This window comes from Protopterus annectens, chromosome 17.part0 (genome assembly GCF_019279795.1).
Source record: "Protopterus annectens isolate FY-2018-M chromosome 17.part0, PAN1.0, whole genome shotgun sequence".
Taxonomy (NCBI): Eukaryota; Metazoa; Chordata; order Ceratodontiformes; family Protopteridae; genus Protopterus; species Protopterus annectens.
In genome coordinates, this window is record NC_056751.1 from 536,243,245 (window position 1) to 536,259,612 (window position 16,368).

Sequence of the window (16,368 nt, forward strand, 5' to 3'; positions counted from 1 at the left end):
ATCCACTGAATGTCCCATCCCTCCAGAATCTACTCCAACTCTATCGCACCACCAGACCACTAAGATCCAGCAACAAAAATCACTTGCAGATCACTAAAACCAATAACTCTGCTGGTGAAGCACTATTCTCTTGCGCCATAGCCAAATTATGGAACTCACTCCCACCCACAATTACCTCCGTACCATCATGCACCAACTTCAAAACTTTATTAAAAGCGCACCTAAAAACATGCTGGCTATGCCCTTGCAACTCCCACTCTAATATCATCCACCCCATCCAACTACTACCTTTCTTTCACCTCCACTAACTACCTTGATGATAGCAAGCTCAGATGCTCATAAGCCACTAGGCTTATTATACAACAGGAACTTCTCATTGTTACATTTGTTAATGCCTGTTATGTACTTCACAGATAAAGATTCTAGTTGTCTACTGATGTACTATGTTCTTCATCTGTAAATATGTTGTAAGTAATTTCTATGTTAAATTGTTAATCACTATGTAATCCAATGTAACTACTGTCTGTTTATTTTACCGTGGAGCTTTTCTCCCCGGGCCTCCGCTGAAAATGGACCCACTTCCAGTCGGACACTCCCGGTCAACAAATTTAAATAAATTAAATAAATAAATAAATAAAATACCAATTCCCATCAAACAGAGCCCCTCTATGACACTGTTTAACTGTAGCCTGGATGACTGGATGGGAAACCATAAATTCCTTGCCGTGGATTTCACCTAAGACCCTCCTAGATATGGGCAGCCATTGCTAGCTAAGATTTTGAGTTTAGGCTAGATCCTTTATATTGGGTTTTTCTAGTATTGTATTGGGTACATACGGCTAGGGTTACATAAACCTTTGGGTCAGTAGCCTAGTAACCACCTATGAACCTGTCAAGTAAAAGAGTATTTTTGCTTTCAGTCATCTACAGTTTTAGAGATAATAATCTTACTTGAGTTGGCACACTCTCAAACTGCACTGCATTTTTTTTCAGGATAACTGTTGCCATGTCCCTGAGAATTTGGTAGGGAGAGGTACTTAAGAGGAAGCAAGCTCAGCAGCAAGTGGCCAAGAGTAATTGTATGCAAACATTAATTTGCCATCACATAGTTGTAGTTCTTCCTGGATATGCAAACAGAAGGCAAACAAGGTGCTCCAACTCAAAATCGGACAATGTAAGTATAGTTCAAGCAGGAAGCAATCAGAAAAAAGTGTGCAGTGAATAATAACTGGACATTTTACACTATGTTGCTTTCACAGTCGGCTCAAATCAACAGAGCGGCATTACCTACTCAGCACAAGATCCTCGTGGTGGCCAGCAGAGTAATCCAAGCTTCAGAGAGCTGAAAAAGCGACTTTACCTGATATAAGTATTTTTTTGTGGCTTTCCACTTCTATTTATCTTGCTACTGTATTTTCGCCTGTTTGCTGATACATTGCTACTGTTTTATTCTGCATTTATTCTGATATTGCACTTGTTTCTCAGTTTGTTACTTTAAATATCTGTAACTGTTGCAAATTGTTTGTGTAGGCTGTGATAGCCGATTTATAGCATTTATAAGTGTTTACTGTATCTGTTCTGCTTGTCTCTTGAAAAAAAAAAAAAAACCAAAAAAATATCTCTTGTTTTCCCGCCTTGCTAAGCTAGATTAGTCCAGTTTCAGAGCTTGCTGATCCCTGGACTTTGTTTGCAGTTCCTGTTACTGATTCTTTACCTAATTTGGAAAGGAGGAAGTTCCTTTGCTATCCAGTGGGAGTGGGAAGCATTGAGCTGCCTGTTGGTCCAGTTTTGTGAGGTTTCAGCCAGCAACTTGTAGTTTATTGGTCGTTTTGGGCCAGTTCCTAGCTTCTTTCAGCCCCTGATATAAAAACGCTAAGCGCTGCTTTTGGCTTGTACCTACTCAGCACAAGATCCTCGTGGTGGCCAGCAGAGTAATCCAAGCTTCAGAGAGCTGAAAAAGCGACTTTACCTGATATAAGTATTTTTGTGGCTTTCCACTTCTATTTATCTTGCTACTGTATTTTCGCCTGTTTGCTGATACATTGCTACTGTTTTATTCTGCATTTATTCTGATATTGCACTTGTTTCTCAGTTTGTTACTTTAAATATCTGTAACTGTTGCAAATTGTTTGTGTAGGCTGTGATAGCCGATTTATAGCATTTATAAGTGTTTACTGTATCTGTTCTGCTTGTCTCTTGAAAAAAAAAAAAAACCAAAAAAATATCTCTTGTTTTCCGCCTTGCTAAGCTAGATTAGTCCAGTTTCAGAGCTTGCTGATCCCTGGACTTTGTTTGCAGTTCCTGTTACTGATTCTTTACCTAATTTGGAAAGGAGGAAGTTCCTTTGCTATCCAGTGGGAGTGGGAAGCATTGAGCTGCCTGTTGGTCCAGTTTTGTGAGGTTTCAGCCAGCAACTTGTAGTTTATTGGTCATTTTGGGCCAGTTCCTAGCTTCTTTCAGCCCCCTGATATAAAAATGCTAAGCAGCGTTTTTGGCTTGTACCTACTCAGCACAAGATCCTCGTGGTGGCCAGCAGAGTAATCCAAGCTTCAGAGAGCTGAAAAGCGACTTTACCTGATATAAGTATTTTTTGTGGCTTTCCACTTCTATTTATCTTGCTACTGTATTTTCGCCTGTTTGCTGATACATTGCTACTGTTTTATTCTGCATTTATTCTGATATTGCACTTGTTTCTCAGTTTGTTACTTTAAATATCTGTAACTGTTGCAAATTGTTTGTGTAGGCTGTGATAGCCGATTTATAGCATTTATAAGTGTTTACTGTATCTGTTCTGCTTGTCTCTTGAAAAAAAAAAAACCAAAAAAATATCTCTTGTTTTCCAGCCTTGCTAAGCTAGATTAGTCCAGTTTCAGAGCTTGCTGATCCCTGGACTTTGTTTGCAGTTCCTGTTACTGATTCTTTACCTAATTTGGAAAGGAGGAAGTTCCTTTGCTATCCAGTGGGAGTGGGAAGCATTGAGCTGCCTGTTGGTCCAGTTTTGTGAGGTTTCAGCCAGCAACTTGTAGTTTATTGGTCGTTTTGGGCCAGTTCCTAGCTTCTTTCAGCCCCTGAGATTAAAAACGCTAAACGCGAGTTTTTTGGCTTGTACCTACTCAGCACAAGATCCTCGTGGTGGCCAGCAGAGTAATCCAAGCTTCAGAGAGTTGAAACAGCGCCTTTACCTGATATAAGTATTTTTGTGGCTTTCCACTTCTATTTATCTTGCTACTGTATTTTCGCCTGTTTGCTGATACATTGCTACTGTTTTATTCTGCATTTATTCTGATATTGCACTTGTTTCTCAGTTTGTTACTTTAAATATCTGTAACTGTTGCAAATTGTTTGTGTAGGCTGTGATAGCCGATTTATAGCATTTATAAGTGTTTACTGTATCTGTTCTGCTTGTCTCTTGAAAAAAAAAAAACCAAAAAAATATCTCTTGTTTTCCGCCTTGCTAAGCTAGATTAGTCCAGTTTCAGAGCTTGCTGATCCCTGGACTTTGTTTGCAGTTCCTGTTACTGATTCTTTACCTAATTTGGAAAGGAGGAAGTTCCTTTGCTATCCAGTGGGAGTGGGAAGCATTGAGCTGCCTGTTGGTCCAGTTTTGTGAGGTTTCAGCCAGCAACTTGTAGTTTATTGGTCATTTTGGGCCAGTTCCTAGCTTCTTTCAGCCCCCTGATATAAAAATGCTAAGCAGCGTTTTTGGCTTGTACCTACTCAGCACAAGATCCTCGTGGTGGCCAGCAGAGTAATCCAAGCTTCAGAGAGCTGAAAAGCGACTTTACCTGATATAAGTATTTTTTGTGGCTTTCCACTTCTATTTATCTTGCTACTGTATTTTCGCCTGTTTGCTGATACATTGCTACTGTTTTATTCTGCATTTATTCTGATATTGCACTTGTTTCTCAGTTTGTTACTTTAAATATCTGTAACTGTTGCAAATTGTTTGTGTAGGCTGTGATAGCCGATTTATAGCATTTATAAGTGTTTACTGTATCTGTTCTGCTTGTCTCTTGAAAAAAAAAAAAAAAAAATATCTCTTGTTTTCCCGCCTTGCTAAGCTAGATTAGTCCAGTTTCAGAGCTTGCTGATCCCTGGACTTTGTTTGCAGTTCCTGTTACTGATTCTTTACCTAATTTGGAAAGGAGGAAGTTCCTTTGCTATCCAGTGGGAGTGGGAAGCATTGAGCTGCCTGTTGGTCCAGTTTTGTGAGGTTTCAGCCAGCAACTTGTAGTTTATTGGTCATTTTTGGCCAGTTCCTAGCTTCTTTCAGCCCCCTGATATAAAAAACGCTAAACGCGCGTTTTTTGGCTTGTACCTACTCAGCACAAGATCCTCGTGGTGGCCAGCAGAGTAATCCAAGCTTCAGAGAGCTGAAAAAGCGACTTTACCTGATATAAGTATTTTTTGTGGCTTTCCACTTCTATTTATCTTGCTACTGTATTTTCGCCTGTTTGCTGATACATTGCTACTGTTTTATTCTGCATTTATTCTGATATTGCACTTGTTTCTCAGTTTGTTACTTTAAATATCTGTAACTGTTGCAAATTGTTTGTGTAGGCTGTGATAGCCGATTTATAGCATTTATAAGTGTTTACTGTATCTGTTCTGCTTGTCTCTTGAAAAAAAAAAAACCAAAAAAATATCTCTTGTTTTCCCGCCTTGCTAAGCTAGATTAGTCCAGTTTCAGAGCTTGCTGATCCCTGGACTTTGTTTGCAGTTCCTGTTACTGATTCTTTACCTAATTTGGAAAGGAGGAAGTTCCTTTGCTATCCAGTGGGAGTGGGAAGCATTGAGCTGCCTGTTGGTCCAGTTTTGTGAGGTTTCAGCCAGCAACTTGTAGTTTATTGGTCATTTTGGGCCAGTTCCTAGCTTCTTTCAGCCCCCTGATATAAAAAATGCTAAACGCGCGTTTTTGGCTTGTACCTACTCAGCACAAGATCCTCGTGGTGGCCAGCAGAGTAATCCAAGCTTCAGAGAGCTGAAAAAGCGACTTTACCTGATATAAGTATTTTTTGTGGCTTTCCACTTCTATTTATCTTGCTACTGTATTTTCGCCTGTTTGCTGATACATTGCTACTGTTTTATTCTGCATTTATTCTGATATTGCACTTGTTTCTCAGTTTGTTACTTTAAATATCTGTAACTGTTGCAAATTGTTTGTGTAGGCTGTGATAGCCGATTTATAGCATTTATAAGTGTTTACTGTATCTGTTCTGCTTGTCTCTTGAAAAAAAAAAAAACCAAAAATATCTCTTGTTTTCCCGCCTTGCTAAGCTAGATTAGTCCAGTTTCAGAGCTTGCTGATCCCTGGACTTTGTTTGCAGTTCCTGTTACTGATTCTTTACCTAATTTGGAAAGGAGGAAGTTCCTTTGCTATCCAGTGGGAGTGGGAAGCATTGAGCTGCCTGTTGGTCCAGTTTTGTGAGGTTTCAGCCAGCAACTTGTAGTTTATTGGTCATTTTGGGCCAGTTCCTAGCTTCTTTCAGCCCCCTGATATAAAAAATGCTAAAAGCGCGTTTTTTGGCTTGTACCTCCTCAGCACAAGATCCTCGTGGTGGCCAGCAGAGTAATCCAAGCTTCAGAGAGCTGAAAAGCGACTTTACCTGATATGTATTTTTTGTGGCTTTCCACTTCTATTTATCTTGCTACTGTATTTTCGCCTGTTTGCTGATACATTGCTACTGTTTTATTCTGCATTTATTCTGATATTGCACTTGTTTCTCAGTTTGTTACTTTAAATATCTGTAACTGTTGCAAATTGTTTGTGTAGGCTGTGATAGCCGATTTATAGCATTTATAAGTGTTTACTGTATCTGTTCTGCTTGTCTCTTGAAAAAAAAAAAACCAAAAAAATATCTCTTGTTTTTCCGCCTTGCTAAGCTAGATTAGTCCAGTTTCAGAGCTTGCTGATCCCTGGACTTTGTTTGCAGTTCCTGTTACTGATTCTTTACCTAATTTGGAAAGGAGGAAGTTCCTTTGCTATCCAGTGGGAGTGGGAAGCATTGAGCTGCCTGTTGGTCCAGTTTTGTGAGGTTTCAGCCAGCAACTTGTAGTTTATTGGTCGTTTTGGGCCAGTTCCTAGCTTCTTTCAGCCCCTGATATAAAAAACGCTAAACGCGTGTTTTTGGCTTGTACCTACTCAGCACAAGATCCTCGTGGTGGCCAGCAGAGTAATCCAAGCTTCAGAGAGCTGAAAAGCGACTTTACCTGATATAAGTATTTTTTGTGGCTTTCCACTTCTATTTATCTTGCTACTGTATTTTCGCCTGTTTGCTGATACATTGCTACTGTTTTATTCTGCATTTATTCTGATATTGCACTTGTTTCTCAGTTTGTTACTTTAAATATCTGTAACTGTTGCAAATTGTTTGTGTAGGCTGTGATAGCCGATTTATAGCATTTATAAGTGTTTACTGTATCTGTTCTGCTTGTCTCTTGAAAAAAAAAAAAAAAAAATATCTCTTGTTTTCCGCCTTGCTAAGCTAGATTAGTCCAGTTTCAGAGCTTGCTGATCCCTGGACTTTGTTTGCAGTTCCTGTTACTGATTCTTTACCTAATTTGGAAAGGAGGAAGTTCCTTTGCTATCCAGTGGGAGTGGGAAGCATTGAGCTGCCTGTTGGTCCAGTTTTGTGAGGTTTCAGCCAGCAACTTGTAGTTTATTGGTCATTTTGGGCCAGTTCCTAGCTTCTTTCAGCCCCCTGATATAAAAAATGCTAAACGCTGCGTTTTTGGGCTTGTACCTACTCAGCACAAGATCCTCGTGGTGGCCAGCAGAGTAATCCAAGCTGCAGAGAGCTGCAAAAGCAACTTTACCTGATATAAGTATTTACTGGTGGCTTTCCACTTCTATTTATCTTGCTACTGTATTTTCGCCTGTTTGCTGATACATTGCTACTGTTTTATTCTGCATTTATTCTGATATTGCACTTGTTTCTCAGTTTGTTACTTTAAATATCTGTAACTGTTGCAAATTGTTTGTGTAGGCTGTGATAGCCGATTTATAGCATTTATAAGTGTTTACTGTATCTGTTCTGCTTGTCTCTTGAAAAAAAAAAAAACAAAAAATATCTCTTGTTTTCCCGCCTTGCTAAGCTAGATTAGTCCAGTTTCAGAGCTTGCTGATCCCTGGACTTTGTTTGCAGTTCCTGTTACTGATTCTTTACCTAATTTGGAAAGGAGGAAGTTCCTTTGCTATCCAGTGGGAGTGGGAAGCATTGAGCTGCCTGTTGGTCCAGTTTTGTGAGGTTTCAGCCAGCAACTTGTAGTTTATTGGTCGTTTTGGGCCAGTTCCTAGCTTCTTTCAGCCCCTGATATAAAAACGCGCTAAGCGTTGGCGTTTGAGCTGCTACTGTTGCACACTAGGGCAGCGCCGGTTAAGCAGATTTAAACTATTAGGGCTACCTAAATTACACTCTTCAAATTTTCCCTTAAAACTACCTTCCTCGAACTATACTACTGATCTAATCAGCGTATCCTATAACTAAAAAGATCATCTCTACTTGACTCCAAGTAGACTATTCTCTATCTGTTAAACCTAGCACTTGCTCCTACAGTACTTATTACCTTGATACGGCACTCTTGTCATAGATAGTACCCCAAAAAGGCAACCCCCCATTTCTGTCACCCACGTCCCCGGAATCTTTTTCAAAGTTTTTGTCTATTCCTTCTAGCATGTCGACGGATCAGTTGCTAGTGTCCTCTCCTGCTCAGCTGGTGAACCTGGGAATTTTGAGGCAATGTTACAATTGCCTCATGTACACAGACAACCCTCTCCTCCTCCCACAAAACACAAATACATGCGAGAGATGCAACTATACGGCCAAACTGGAGGCTGAGCTCTCTCAACATAGGACTGGCAAGACCAGTCAGGAGGAGAAGGTTACCACACACACTATAGACCCAGTCTCACATAGTACCATCACAACCTCAAATCATACACATAAACACACAAAGACATACTCGGAGGCTCTGAACAAAAATCTACCAAAACAGCAGAGGCCACCTAAGCAGACACCCAAACAACCACCACCTCAGAACACAGCACCTGCAACACATAGACCTCACAGTCAGAGTGTCAAACAGTCACAGCCCTTAAGGCCAAACACAATGCCAGACACACTAGTCATTGGTGACTCCATAGTCAGACACACTGACGTTCCGCTCACCAGACTGAGTAAGGAGAAGGTCACAGTAAGCTGCCTGTCGGGCGCTAGAATCCGCCACATAACGCAAGCACTCAGGTCTCTCAACAGCAGGTACAAATATGACTCAGTCATTGTCCATGCTGGTGTGAACGACCTGAGACGTACCTCCTTGGACTACATGAAAAGAGACATTGAGGAGCTCTCTGATTATGTAGCCCAGGCAGGTATGACCCTGACCTTGAGCAGTATCCTACCTTCACCAAGAATGATGCCACAATACAGAGATAAGATGATCAGCTTTAACAATTGGCTTAACCACTGGTGTCATTCAAAGGGGATCCAGTGTCTGTCTGCCTGGGATGACATGCTGGACAAGCCACGCTGCTTCGCAAGGGACGGCTTGCACCTGTCACCGCTCGAATTGCGGATATTAGCAAAGGCTCTTGCCACCCCTTAGTGCCTTTTTAGGCAAGGCTCAAATTCTAAACCTACCACCCTAGAACACAAAAAGGAAAAAACTAAGGGTAATGCTGCTCAATGCCAGAAGTCTAAATCTCAAAATGCACGCACTCGAGGCCCTTCTCAATATGGAGAACATCGATGTCTGTGCTGTGACAGAAACCTGGTTCAAGGCTCCTGAGAGCACCCCAGCACTATCAGGTTTTACCTCATATCATGCGTTCCGCCCCAAAATCCGGACAATACCAAGAAAGGAGGGTATCCATATTCATCAAGGACACCCACACCTCAAGACTGGTGGAAACGCACGATGCATCGGAGACCATCCAGGTGCAATTAACCATAGGCAAGACTGCTCTGCAAATTGTAGCATGTTACAGGCCACCCTCACAAACTCAGGAACCTCACATGGCTTTCCTGAAAACACTAGAGGGATAAATGTATCACCAAACACCATCATACTAGGTGACTTCAATTACCCTAATATAGACTGGGAACACTACTCAAGCCCAAACACCCTAGCCCAAAAGTTCCTGGAATTCATAAACTCAAATGCCATGGAACAACTAGTCACCATCCCCACAAGAGGAGATAACATACTTGATCTCATCATCACGAACATGGGAGCACAATGTTCAACACCGGAAGTATACCCCTCACTGGTGAGATCAGATCACAAACTAATCTCGCTGGAGGTCCTCATCCCACCCCCACCTGAAATAAAAAAGACCACAGGAAAAAACTTCTCGAAAGCCGACTTCACACTTCTAAAGACTAGTGTGGTCTCCTTTAAGGCCCCCGAGCCGGCGGAAAACAGTACTCAAGCCGCAGAATCACTCACAAATGCCTTCTACCAGCACCTGCAGGACTGCATGGATAAGGCAATCCCAAGCAAAACAAAGACTCTCTGTACCAAAGGCAAGCGTCCACTCTGGTGGACCCCAGCCATAAACAAACTCTACAACAAAAGGAGAAAGCTACTACAAGATAGAGCAAAATCCTTAAAAGGTAAGACACCCTTGATCACTATAAGTAAAAAACTAAGAGCTCTCATAAAATCATCCAAAGCAAATTTTGAGAGAAAAATAGCTAAAGACTCAAAAGACAATCATAAGGCATTCTTTAGCTATGTTAGAAACCTGGGAGGAAACTCCCAGATATGCTCAGAACTAGTCAAAAATGATGTGAAGATTACTGATCCTACAGACATTGCCAACATACTGGCTGACAGGTTCAGTGCAAACTTCTCCCCTCCCCAAAAGGAGAGATATCTATACCAAACGATTGCAGCCCCCAAACATTTCCAACGCGCAAGTTAAAACTGCTCTCTCCAAAGCAAATAACACAGCATCCATGGGACCCGACGGTGTCCCCGGCTGTGTGCTCCACGAACTCAATGAGGAATTAAACCCACAACTAGGACAGCTATTTAATCAAAGTCTTACCTCTGGATATGTACCCAGGAGTGGCGCACTGCAACTGTGGTCCCACTTCACAAAGGCGGTGCTTCCACCGACCCTGGAAATTACCGGCCTATTAGCTTGACAAGCCTTATCTGCAAAGCCATGGAGAGGATCATAATGGACCTCATAAATAAAGACATAGGGAATTTGCAGACCTTGGATCCAACCCAGTTTGGCTTTGTCAAAGGCAGATCATGCCTTTTAAACTTGGTTGACTTTTTCGAAACAGTCACCAAAGCCATTGATGAGGCAGTCCATACAGCCTACCTGGATCTGGCGAAGGCCTTCGATACAATACCTCACTCGGGTATCATTGAAAAACTCAGCAGCTTAAATGTTAACCCATACATCACAAGATGGGTTGCAAACTGGCTGAGTGACAGAACCCACAGGGTCAGAGTTGCTGGCGCCATGTCAGACTCAAAGCCTGTCACAAGTGGGGTCCCACAGGGCTCAGTCCTGGGCCCACTCTTGTTTGGCATCTACTTTTCCAGTACAAGCAAACACAGGAGGGTTATGGCTGACAAAGTTTGCAGATGACTGCAAACTGGGAGTCATAGTAGAAAACACATCTGACACAGATATCCTTCAGAAGGGTCTCACAGAAGCGGATAACTGGTGCCAGAGCCATGGCCTAAAGTTAAATGCCAAAAATGCATAGTCATACCCTTGGGAAAAACAAGGTTACCCCTAGCTACCAAATAGGTGGCAATCCACTGAGCACAGAAGAAGTTATCAGGGACTTGGGGACCCAGGTTGATTGTAGTCTGTCATTCGACACCCATGTAGCTAAAGTAGTTAGGAAGACCTTCTACATTGCCCACCTTATCATGAAGGGATTCTCATCTAGATCAAGGGAGGTCATGGTCTCCCTTTACTCATCACTCATCAGACCAATGATTGAGTACAATGCCCAATTCGGAATGTATCTGACCCGACACTTGCAGCAGCTGGAGAGACCACAAAAGTTCCTCACCAAAAGGATAAAGGGTCACAAAAATCTGTCCTATGCTGCCCGACTGAAAGAACTCCAGCTCTATTCAGTCGCTTACCGCTTGCTCAGAGGTGACCTTTGCCTAACATACAAGGCCATGTCAAACCCAGATTTGATGAATATGCTTCACCTCAAAAAATCTAGATCCACCAGAGCCACAAGGGCGGGAGACTTAAACCTCGACACGGCTATTAATAGGACGTGCTGGAGGGATAGATTCATCACCCAAAGACTCCCTATGCTGTGGAACAAAATCCCGGTATATGTGAGGCAGAGCACCTCGCTGGCGTTGTTCAAGAGAAATCTTGACCAATGGATGGGAGATCGCAAATATACCCCAGGGATTACCTCAGTGTCACTGCTCGACAGAGGCACAGCAAAATAATGGGTATAGTTCTCCATACTTAAGGGGTGGCGTAAGCCACAAAACGATGGGCTAGGCTTGTAAATGCCCTCGGGCAGATAGCCTAGTATGAACCTATGAACCTATGAACCTATGGAAACAACACCAGTACCCGTGTGGGTACAAATTCATTCACAGTATCAGTGCACGTATGACAATAACAGATAAGAAATTATTAGTTGGCTTACAAACTGGCACTACTGCAGTTTAGAGACACTGGAAAGGTGCAAGATTATCTAGTTGTATGGCTCATAGCAGTAAAACAATGGAGGGCACACACACTGCTACTGTTATATGCTGATTAAAACAAGTTGAAGGCAACATTACACCTGGCAAGCTATTAGCTAGCTGCACAAGGCCATGGGGAGGCAGTGCGAGACTTATGGGGCAAACTCCAAAATATATGCCATCAGTAATACAACAGTTTGTTTTTCATAGCCTGTAGCAGCCCTATGTGAATTGTGGAGCACTTAGCTGGTCAAATTAAGAATATTCTAAGGATAAATAGGAATAAACTATGACTGAAGAAGAGGTGAAGAACCAGTGACTACAACATTACCAAAAGCACTGTGCCTACAACATAGAAGTCCACTCACACAGTTTCATCATAAACTGGCAATTAAGAAGGAGCAGTTCTCTGCCATGAGAAGGGTACCCTGTTTACCCAGCTTCAAGTGAGGCTGTACTGAAGAAAGCAGTGGAGTGATGAAGCTTGGACCCCAAACATATACCCCCACGTTCAGTTAGATTCCACACTCATTTAGCATAGCGGCAGCTTCTCATATAAAGTGGGCAAGGACTTTGTGGGAGAACATCAAGAAATCAGGAAGATGGAATTACAATGCTTATGAAAGATAACTGAAAGATAACCTCTTCTACCACCCCTAACATTGTTGTCTTTTATTTGCAGAACCTGGGTGTTACCTGTAAGACACACATTACACCTTACACCTTACAATAATACTTTTTGTTGACTGGAGCTTCCTGCATGTATGTTTGATCGCCTGGTTCCTTGCTAGTGCTCTTCCATGTGAATGGAAACACCTGTCTTATATATATATATATATATATCCTCCTGGAACATGCTGACATTACCTGTAACCTATTGTAGTACAAAAGGTGTAACATGTAATATTTACACTGATGCCACACAGTTTTCGGAGTTGTACACCCTTCCACAATCCTTACTGTTGCCTGCTATTCATGGTGATTCTTAAATCAAGGGTTCAAATGTTATTTTTGATATGTGCAGTTCTTGCTCTGTATGCCATTCTTCAGCAAATAGACTGCTGTCCATCCATACAGTACATGGCCCATTCTACCCTGCTTGACCTCTTACAGCTATGCAACATGCACACCACCATGAACACCCACAGCAAAGACTGCAATCTGTTATAGACAAAGAAATGGCACATGGCTGTCGCAACAGATTTCTATCCCAAGGAATCCTTTACTTATTGAATCAACTTCCTATGCATGTCAAGTAATCCTAGACATGGTCTGTATTCATTAATATTCTGAATGAATAGCCTGGAAATCATAAATTCTCTTTGGGGTATATAGCATGGTGCTTCTTGACCATGAAGCTTAACTCACTCAGCAGTGCTTGGGCTTAGCTGGCTATGCTTATTAATGGAATTTTGAACTGCATGCCTTGTACATAACTATGAACTTATTAACATAATATATATATATATATATATATATATATACTTACCAAAGTGCATGCTGCATATAGAATACACATGCAGACAAAAATATCAGTTTATTGATGAATGTATTTCTATAAGCCATCTCATTTGAATGTCATTATATGGTCATTAATATATACTACTGACCACACCAATCATCATACTACCATGATTGTGATACAGATATCTCTGAATTGCAAATACCCTGCATGTCAACACTGACTGCATAGTTTAGCTTTACACACTGTGCTATTTTTCCTTTTAGAATACCCCCTACTGTGTTGTATGTCTTGTAAGAGTACCAACTATATACTCACATAACAAGGTACCTGTAAACAAACATTTAATTGTTTACTTCAGCATGTACCATGGTGGTGCAGCGGTTAGCATTGCCTCCTCACAGCAAGAGGTTCTCTAGTTCGATTCTCAGCTGGGGTGCCTTCTGTGCGGAGTCTGCATGTCATCCCTGCGGTCGTGTGGGTTGTCTCCAGGTGCTCCGGTTTCCTCCCACATACCCAAGACATTGGACACTCTAAATTGGCCCTAGGTGTGAGTGTGTACAGGTGTGTGCCTTCTGTGGAAGGTTGAGCGCCGGGTTGGCAACTTAACACTGTAAAACTCCACTGCCAATCATGAGTGGACAGGTGATCTGCTGTGGTGACCCCTAACTGGGAAAAAGCTGAAAGAGGAGGAAGAAGCATGTAATGAAAACAACAAACAGATGTGTGCTGTGCTCTCCAAGGTACCATGAATTAAACTTAACCAAAGTCTGAGATCATTTATTTTTCTCCTTATTTTTTTATTCAGCTGTTTGTTTAATTGTTTGTGTACTTCTTAATTGCAGCTTGATAACAATGCAAATGGGAGGCTGACAGACCCTTTTGAGTTACAACTTGAGCTCCATGCTGCAAGAGATAAACCAAAAATTGTAAATAGAATAAAGAATCATACCACTTTCAGAAGGGATGTCAAACAGTTGGGCGAAATGCAGAAGTGGAATTCAAGCAAGGTGATAGTTGAACTAATATAAAAAATGGAAATTATGTCAAACTATAACTACACCTTTGCAGGCAAGAATGGCATTTTTGCTCATGCCTGAAATATGTGTATGTATGTACATATGTAAAATGTATAAATATAAATAAGCTGTTTAATAGAGTGGCTATGTTAATTATAAAAGAATATCTCTATTGTTGCATAAATAAGCTGTTTAATTGAGTGGCTATGTTAAGTATAGAAATATATCTCTATTGTTTGTTAGTTTTATGTGCAATGGTGTTCCTTGAACTAGTGAGCATGTATTATAGATATTTTTCAATGTAGTGACTGATCAGCAGTTTTTTTTTTTTGCAACAAAATATCACACTTGATTTCACTTGTGATTTAGATTGTTTCATTTTTTACCTGCTACATCGAAAATATCTGTCTATGCCTACATATGATAGTTATGAAACAGTCAAATAAATAAAACTATGACTTCACATGGAAGCTGTGTGTCTGCTTGCTTGTTTACTTTATTGTGTAAAATAAATGAAACTGAAATTTCACATGGAATATGTATGTCTCTTTACTTATTTATGTATGTATAAAGTTGTACTGGCTAGTGATAATTAGGCACAAAAAGTTTATCTAGTCTATAAGAATATACACGCAATAAATGCTGTTACTTTCGTGTGATTTCATGACATTTCATTTATAACTCACCACAGGCTTCGTGCCCACAGAGTGGTGCACAGCTACAGTCATTCCACTCCACAAGCGTGAATCCACTTTGGATCCCGGGAACTACCATCCCATCAGTCTGACGAGCCTGATCTGCAAGGCCATGGAACTTATAAGAAAAGACATTGGCAACCTTCAAACACTGAACCCCACCAAGTTTGGGTTTGTGAAGGGCTGATCTTGCCTCCTGAACATGACCGACTTCTTTGAATCAGTCTCCAGAGCCGTGGATGAGGGTAAGGTGGATCACAAGGTGGATCACACAGCCTACTTGGACCTCGACAAGGCTTTCGACACTATCCCCCACTCTGGAATCATAGATAAACTTACAAAGCTGGGCATTAATCCCTACATCACTTGATGGGTTGCAAACTGGCTTACTAACAGAACACACACTGGAAAAGTAGCCGACTCCAAATCCAGCTCCAGACAAGCGACAAGTGTTGTACCACAGGGTTCTGTCCTGGGACCACTCTTGTTTGGCATCTACTTCTCTAAAGTACAGGCCAACACTAAGGGACTCTGGCTTACAAAGTTAGCAGATGACTGCAGGATGGAAGCCATTACTGAATTCCCAAATGGTGTGGATATACTACAAAAGGGCCTTACCGAAACAGATGCCTGGTGTCAGAGCCATGGACTCAACCTAAATGCCAAAAAATGTATACTTGCCCCCTTTGGAAAAAAACACGAACCTGTGAACTACCACATAGGTGGCAGGACACTAAACACCGAAAGTGTGATAAGAGTCCTAGGGACACAGGTGGACAGTGGTCTCACCTTTGATAACCACATTGCCACAACAGTTAGAAAATCCTTCTACGTGGCACACCTCATCACTAAGGGCTTTTCATCTAGAAAAAAGGAGGTCATTGTCCTTCTGTACTCATCCCTCATTAGACCCATTATAGAATACAATGCCCAGTTTGGTATGTACCTCACAAGACATCTGCAACAACTAGAAAGGCCACAGAAATACCCCACAAAAAGAATCACAGGCCTAAAGCAGATGCCTTATGCTGACCGTGTAAAGAAATTCCAGCTATACTCTGTCGCATATCGCCTACTCATAGGCGATCTCTGCCTAACATACAAAGCCATGTCAAATCCAGGGTTGTCAGACATGCTAATCCCTATCCCTCTGAGCCACATGCTCCAGGGATCTTAACCTTGTCATCACAATGAATAGAACATGCCGGAGGAATAGGTTCCTGACCCAGAGACTCCCCATACTCTGGAATAGGCTGCCCATACATGTCTTCAAGAGGAACCGTGACGATTGGATGGGGATCACATCAGTAGTCCTGCTAGACAGGAGTCCAGGAAAGTAAATATTTGTGGGAAGCAATAGCCATGGAATCTTTATGGCTAGGCTTGCATAGGCCCTAGGCCCGATAGCCTAGTACCTACCTATGAACCGAAGGCATACCTCTCAGCCTTATAGTGCAGACAGAAAAGCCTTGATAGAAACATTTAAATGGCTAAAGTA

General features: G+C 41.6%; 1 long non-coding RNA gene across 1 annotated transcript; it reads left to right on the forward strand.

Moving 5' to 3' along the window:
- Positions 1–13,773: 13,773 nt before the first annotated feature.
- On the forward strand, positions 13,774–14,645 carry LOC122791317. The gene is made up of 2 exons (XR_006363131.1): positions 13,774–13,899; positions 14,002–14,645. It is a non-coding gene; the product is annotated as an uncharacterized LOC122791317 (long non-coding RNA).
- Positions 14,646–16,368: the final 1,723 nt, after the last annotated feature.